The sequence below is a fragment of the Salmo salar genome, chromosome 09 (genome assembly GCF_965601325.2).
Source record: "Salmo salar chromosome 09, fSalSal1, whole genome shotgun sequence".
Lineage (NCBI taxonomy): Eukaryota > Metazoa > Chordata > Actinopteri > Salmoniformes > Salmonidae > Salmo > Salmo salar.
The window spans coordinates 66136690-66144374 of record NC_138299.1 but is presented as its reverse complement, the minus strand read 5'-3'; positions in this window follow the sequence as shown (position 1 = coordinate 66144374).

The window sequence follows — 7685 nt, the reverse complement described above, 5'->3', positions numbered from 1 at the left end:
TTAGCCCTCTTTGTCTCTACTCCATGTTGAGGAAGCTACTTTAAAGGCAGTTATTGGATTAGACCTTTACAGTAATTCACATTTTGATTAAAATCAATCTATACACACTGTCGAAAAAAACTATCCCCGCTCCCCTCCCCCCAGGCTTTTAAGATGTTTTGTGTCCCAATAGAAAACCCACCTTATGATGTTATGGGTCCAGATTGGTCGTCTTTAGACCATCGCAGGCCCATCCTCTTCCTCATCTCCCAGACTTGATTGTTTGATGTACAGAATGACCCATATGGATTTCTTTTATGGCTGATACAGATTTTTACGGGTCAAGAAGGCCGATGGATGATATTTTATCATTAAATTTGTTATTGACAACAGCCAAACAATGAATTTGACTTTGTTTTGACCAATCTAACTACATAACATAATGTTAATACTTTTATTTGAATGGTAAATCTCTAATGATAAACTTGGTAAATTAAGATGGCATAGGCCTTCTCACATAGGTGAATTCATATTCAATAGGAGTGTGCGCATGCATTGAGATATCGAGCTTGATTTGGCTGATCAGTGGAGTCTATGGTACTACAGATGGCAAACAATCTGTTTGCCTTCCATTTGGGACTTATATTATCCTACTGATCAACAACATTTGCATAGAAGAATCACTCCAGCGTCTCACGCCTGTATGGAAGGACATCATATCGGAACTGTTTGTTTGAGAATATAAAATAACATTATTTAATGCAAATGGACCCAACGTAATGTCATGATTTGTGATCACTGATCACGAATGCTTATCAAACTAGTATTCTTAGCAATTCTTCGTGATGGGGATTTATTTATAAAAAAAATAAAATGACCCCCTTTTTCTCCCCAATTTCGATCTTGTCTCATCGCTGCAACTCCCCAACAGGCTCGGGAAGCAAAGGTCAAGTCATGCGTCCTCCGAAACATGACCCGCCAAACCACGCTTCTTATCACCCGCCCGCTTAACCCGGAAGCCAGCCGCACCATTGTGTCAGAGGAAACACCGTTCAACTGACGATGAGGTCCGCCTGCAGGCGCCCGGCCCGCCACAAGGAGTTGCTAGAGCGCGATGAGCAATTTAAAGACCCCCCCATCCAAACCCTGCCCTAACCCTTGACGACGCTGGGCCAATTGTGTGCCGCCCTATGGGACTCCCGTTCACGGCTGGTTATGACACAGCCTGGGATCGAACCTGGGTCTGTAGTGACACCACAAGCAGTGCCTTAGACTGCTGCGCAACTCGGGAGGGCCCTGGGAAACTTTTTCATTTTCAGTCAGGATGCATCTCTAAACAACTCAGCTGCCAGGACGAAATTCTAAACAACTAAATTGGCTAGTTCAACAATCTGTCACAAAATGGGCGGATTGTAACTTGATCCTACTGCTACGATTGGATAGAGTGAGGCTTTAAATTCTCCTCACATCTCTCATCGTTCAAATCACTTGCTGCTGTTTACTGCTACTATGAGAACTAGCTCATTGGCGATGCCATTTGCTGACAAGTCATAAATGTGCTTGATATCTAACAAGGAGAGTGAGTGTAGAACCTGCATTGTCGTTTCATCTTTTTTTCTGTCTCAATATCTCAAATCTGCCCATTGTTTGAGAAGTGAGGGCGCACACACATGCACGCTGATCTGCAGCTTTCTTGGTCTGTAAACATGCAGGAAGATTCTTAGGTAGCTAAACCTATTGCCGGCTGCAGGCCGTCGCTGAAGACTCCGGGCTGCAGGCCGTCGGTGAAGACTCCGGGCTGCAGGCTGTCGCTGAAGACTCCGGGCTGCAGGCCGTCGCTGAAGATTCCGGACTGTGGACCGTCTCAGGAGGTTCCGGACTGTGGACCGTCGCTACAGGTTCCGCGCCGTGGATCATCACTGGAGGTTTCGTGCCGTGGATCATCTCTATAGGCTCCGGGCCATGGATCATCCCTACAGGCTCCGGGCCATGGATTACCTCTGGAGGCTTTGTGCCATGGAACATCCCTACAGGCTCCGGGCCATGGATCATCACTGGAGGCTTTGTGCCATGGATCATCTCTACAAGCTTCGGACCATAGATCATCACTGGAGGCTTCTTTCATGGAGCTGGAACAGGTCTCACCGGACTGGGGAGACGCACTAGAGACTGGGTGCGCAGAACTGGCACAGGGCGTACTGAGCCATGGAGGCGCATTGGAGGGAGAGTGCGAGGAGCAGGCACAGGACGTACTGGGCTGTGGAGGCGCACTGGAGGCCTGATGCGTGGGACTAGCATAGGTGGCGCCAGACTGGTAACACGCACCTCAGGGCGAGTGCGGGGAGCAGGAACAGGACACCCCGGACTGGGCAGGCACACTGGAGGCCTGATGCGTGGGGCTGGCATAGGTGGTGCAAGACTGGTAACACGCACCTCGGGGCGAGTGCGAGGAGCAGGCACAGGACGTACCAGGCTGGATAGACTCACTGGAGGCCGGGTACGTGGGGCAGGCACAGGGTATACTGGGCCATGGAGGCACACTGGAGGTCGAGAGCTTATGGCTGGCACAACCCGTCTTTGCTGGATGCTCAACCCAGCTCGAGAACTGCAAGGCGCAGGCACAGATCGCACCGGCCTGTGAGTGCGCACTGGCGACACAGTGCGCATCACCGCCTAACACAGTGCTTGCCCCGTCACACACACCCCACGGTAAGCACGGGGAGTTGGCTCAGGTCTCACCCCTGACCCCACCAAACTACCCGTGTGGCCTCCAAAAAAGTTTTGGGGGCTGCCTCACGTTCTTCCCCGGCAGCCTTTGATATCTGTCCAATACCTGGTCCCCTGGGAGGCGCTCTTCTCCTGACCCTAAATCCTCCAAAGCCCTGGATATACTCCTCCTTATCTCCTCAAATGTCCAGAGGTCCATATCACGCTGCTTGGTCCCTTGGTGGTGGGTGATTCTGTCACGGCTGTCGAAAGGAGCGGACCAAAGCGCAGCATGTTGATAGTTCCACATTTGATTTACTCTGTGAAACTCATGCAACACAGAAAAATAACTGAATAGACAAAAAAAAAACTGTGACGCAGAGGAGAACAAACACTACACAATCACCCACAAAACCCAGGAAGAAAAAACCCTACTTAAATATGATCTCCAATTAGAGACAACGAGGACCAGCTGCCTCCAATTGGAGATCATCCCAATCAAGCCAACATAGAAATACAAAAACTAGAACCTAAGAACATAGAAATAGAAAACATAGAAAAACACTAAACACCCCCTGTCATGCCCTGACCTACTCTACCATAGAAAACATCTTACTATGGTCAGGACGTGACAGTTGTTTACTTTCAAACGGATCTCCTGTGAAGCAGTAACCTGCGACATACGCCTAGTTTCCTGAAATGGGTAACAATTGGAGTGAAAGAAATATAGTGAACCGGCGATACTTACTTACTGTTTGAATCGATTATTGTGTGATGGTGCCGGAGAGGATGGCTGCCGTTTTTTTGGCTCTTAACCAACCGTGCTATTTTTTTTATTTTTTTTTGCATTGTTTGTAACTTATTTTGTACATAATGTTGCTGCTAACATCTCTTATGACCTGAAAGAGCTTCTGGACATCAGAACAGTGATTACTCACCTCGAATTGGACGAATAATGAGTCGGATGGGAAGGATATACTCCAAACACCCGAACAGGCCCTCATCCCAGTCATTCGCAGGAGAAAGAAACTGACATTCCGCGGAAGGAGATCGGGGTGCCTTGTGAGGATCAGGCGACGAGTGGCTAATCAGCTTTTGCCAACGTTCAATCGCTGGAAAATAAATGGGATAATCTAAGAGCACGTATATCCTATCAACGGGACATTAAAAACGGTAATATTTTATGTTTCACTGAGTCATAGCTAAACAACGACATTAATAACATACAGCTGGTGGGTTATACACTCTATTGGCAGGATAGAACAGCAGCCTCTGGTAAGACATGGGGTGGCGGCCTATGCATATTTGTAAACAACAGCTGGTGCACAATATCTAAGGAAGTCTCGAGGTTTTGCTCGCCTGAGGTAGAGTATCTCATGATAAGCTGTAGACCACACTATCAACCTAGAGAGTTTGTCATCTGTATTTTTCGTAGATGTCTATATACCACCACAGACCGAAGCTGGAAATAAGACCGCACTCAATGAGCTGTATACCACCATAAGCAAACAGGAAAACGCTCATCAAGAGGTGGCGCTCCTAGTGGCCGGGGACTGTAATGCAGGCAAAATTAACCTGTTGGGGGTAGGGGGCAGTATTGACACGGCCGGATAAAAAACGTACCCGATTTAATCTGGTTACTACTCCTGCCCAGTAACTAGAATATGCATATAATTATTGGCTTTGGATAGAAAACACCCTAAAGTTTCTAAAACTGTTTGAATGGTGTCTGTGAGTATAACAGAACTCAAATGGCAGGCCAAAACCTGAGAAGATTCCATGCAGGAAGTGGCCTGTCTGACAAGTTGTGTTTCATCTGGGCTCTTTTTATTGAGGACTGAGGATCTTTGCTCTAACGTGACACTTCCTACGGCTCCCATAGGCTCTCAGAGCCCGGGAAAAAGCTGAACAATATCGAGGCAGCCTCTGGCTAAAACACATCGCTTTTGGCAAGTGGCCGATCAGAGTACTATGGGCTTAGGCGCGTGCCCGAGTCGACCGAATGCTTTATTTTCTTTCGTCTGTTTACCTAAACGCAGATTCCCGGTCGGAATATTATCGCTTTTTTATGAGAAAAATGGCATAAAAATTGATTTTAAACAGCGGTTGACATGCTTCGAAGTACGGTAATGGAATATTTAGAATGTTTTTGTCACGAATTGCGCCATGCTCGTCACCCTTATTTACCCTTTCGGATAGTGTCTTGTAACGCACGAACAAAACGCCGCTGTTTGGATATAACTATGGATTATTTTGAACCAAACCAACATTTGTTATTGAAGTAGAAGTCCTGGGAGTGCATTCTGACGAAGACAGCAAAGGTAATAACATTTTTCTTATAGTAAATCTGACTTTGGTGAGTGCTAAACTTGCTGGGTGTCTAAATAGCTATCCCTGTGATGCCGGGCTATCTACTGAGAATATTGCAAAATGTGCTTTCACCGAAAAGCTATTTTAAAATCAGACATATCGAGTGCAGAGAGGAGTTCTGTATCTATAATTCTTAAAATAATTGTTATGCTTTTTGTGAATGTTTATCGTGAGTAATTTAGTAAATTCACCGGCAGTGTTCAGTGGGAATGCTAGTCACATGCTAGTCACATGCTAATGTAAAAAGCTGTTTTTTTTATATAAATATGAACTTGATTGAACAAAACATGCATGTATTGTATAACATAATGTCCTAGGGTTGTCATCTGATGAAGATCATCAAAGGTTAGTGCTGCATTTAGCTGTGGTTTGGGTTTATGTGACATTATATGCTAGCTTGAAAAATAGGTGTCTGATTATTTCTGGCTGGGTACTCTGCTGACATAATCTAATGTTTTGCTTTCGTTGTAAAGCCTTTTTGAAATCAGACAGTGTGGTTGGATTAACGAGAGTCTTGTCTTTAAAATGGTGTAAAATAGTCATATGTTTGAAAAATTGAAGTTTTTGCATTTTTGAGGTTTTTGAATAACGCGCCACGGGATTACACTGGCTGTTACGTAGGTGGGACGATTTGGTGCCACCTACCCTAGAGAGGTTAATGTTCTGTCTGTTTTATCTGCTGTAGGTAAGTTTAGTTTTGGTATTGTAAATATTATGTATGGATTTGTTGGTGTGCTCTATGGCAACGCGTGTGGAAATGAATTTCCCTCCTTGCAGGATAATGCAATCTTATCTAATTTAAAACACAGGTTAAGCCTGTACAGTTCAGTAGCATTGGGAATGAGAGATCCTCAGACTGCCTGTTTTCAATTTCTGCTACTCTAACTTTTCTTTTTTTTCAGGCATTCCTGTGGAGGATAAAGTTAACATATTCATAAACAGCTTTGGGTCAATCCAGGAGACCACTATGGTAAGACTTCTTCACTGTGCGTTAGAAATTCCTCCTAGGCACGGATCTAGGGCTCTATTTTCAGCTGGCGTTAAGGTGGAGCTAGTGTCAAACGTAAGTTCGTTTGCAATTTCGTCATGTAAAAACTGGCGCACTGGCATTTTCCAGCCCTAACGTCAAGTTTGGCAATTTACCTGACTTATATCAGCTCGCTTGTGCTCAGATGGGCAGGGTGGAAATATTTGAAGTGTGTCCTTAAAAACATGATTCAAAGTGCAAATTTCAGGAAGCGCTGATATGGATATTTAAGACCAACCAAAACATTGTTATAAATCAAATCAAACTTTATTTGTCACATGAGCTGAATACAACAAGTGTTGACTTTACCGTGAAAGGCTTACTTACAAGCCCTTAACCAAAAGTGTAGTAACGCAGTTTGTTATAGCATGAATTTTGACAGCGGAAACACAGCCTATCCAGCCATAACACACACTGCCCATATGCAGATGGAAGAATTGTAGCCTAATGTGCATTTGGTGCCTGTATACTTGCCTAAAAGCTCATGTTTTTCCCCCAATTTTGTTTTTATTTAATTGATTAAAAACCAAGCCCTAGCCTCTAAATGAAGGCTGCCCAATGCAATCGTGAAGTAGTCAAGACTGTCAACTGTAGGCTATCATTGTAAATAAGATTTTGTTCTTAACTGACTTGCCTGCTTAAATAAATAAATACAAATAAATACAATTAAAATAAAGGGTTTGGCTCCTAAAACCGTTTGGAAATAAATCTTAATCACCAAAGCTTTATTAAAATATACATTTTGTGAGGAGTTAAACAGTGAGCGGACATTCACTTTTTATCTATTCTTTGTAAACAGGCCCACATTATTTTAGCTGTGCAGGTCCTGCTTAGTCTGCGTTGTTTTAATATTATATGCCCACGGGGACAAATTGTGGTTCCTGTAAGTAGCCTATTTAAAACAAATTGTGGTTTTGTTTAGAATTTGATACAATTATTTGTTCTCTTTTTAGGCCTTATCAATAATGAATTTAATCTTGCTTATTGACAATGTTTGGCATGTCCATGCTCAGCCAGAATGCAATTACAGTAGGCCTAGCCCCTACAGTGAGGGAAAAAAGTATTTGATCCCCTGCTGATTTTGTACGTTTGCCCACTGACAAAGAAATGATCAGTCTATAATTGTAATGGTATTTTAATGGTAGGTTTATTTGAACAGTGAGAGACAGAATAACAACAACAAACAAATCCAGAAAAACGCATGTCAAAAATGTTATAAAATGATTTGCATTTTAATGAGGGAAATAATTATTTGACCCCTCTGCAAAACATGACTTAGTACTTGGTGGCAAAACCCTTGTTGGCAATCACAAAGGTCAGACGTTTCTTGTAGTTGGCCACCAGGTTTGCACACGTCTCATGAGGGATTTTGTCCCACTCCTCTTTGCAGATCTTCTCCAAGTCATTAAGGTTTCGAGGCTGATGTTTGGCAACTCAAACCTTCAGCTCCCTCCACAGATTTTCTATGGGATTAAGGTCTGGAGACTGGCTAGGCCACTCCAGGACCTTAATGTGCTTCTTCTTGAGCCACTCCTTTGTTGCCTTGGCCGTGTGTTTTGGGTCATTGTCATGCTGGAATACCCATCCACGAACCATTTTCAAT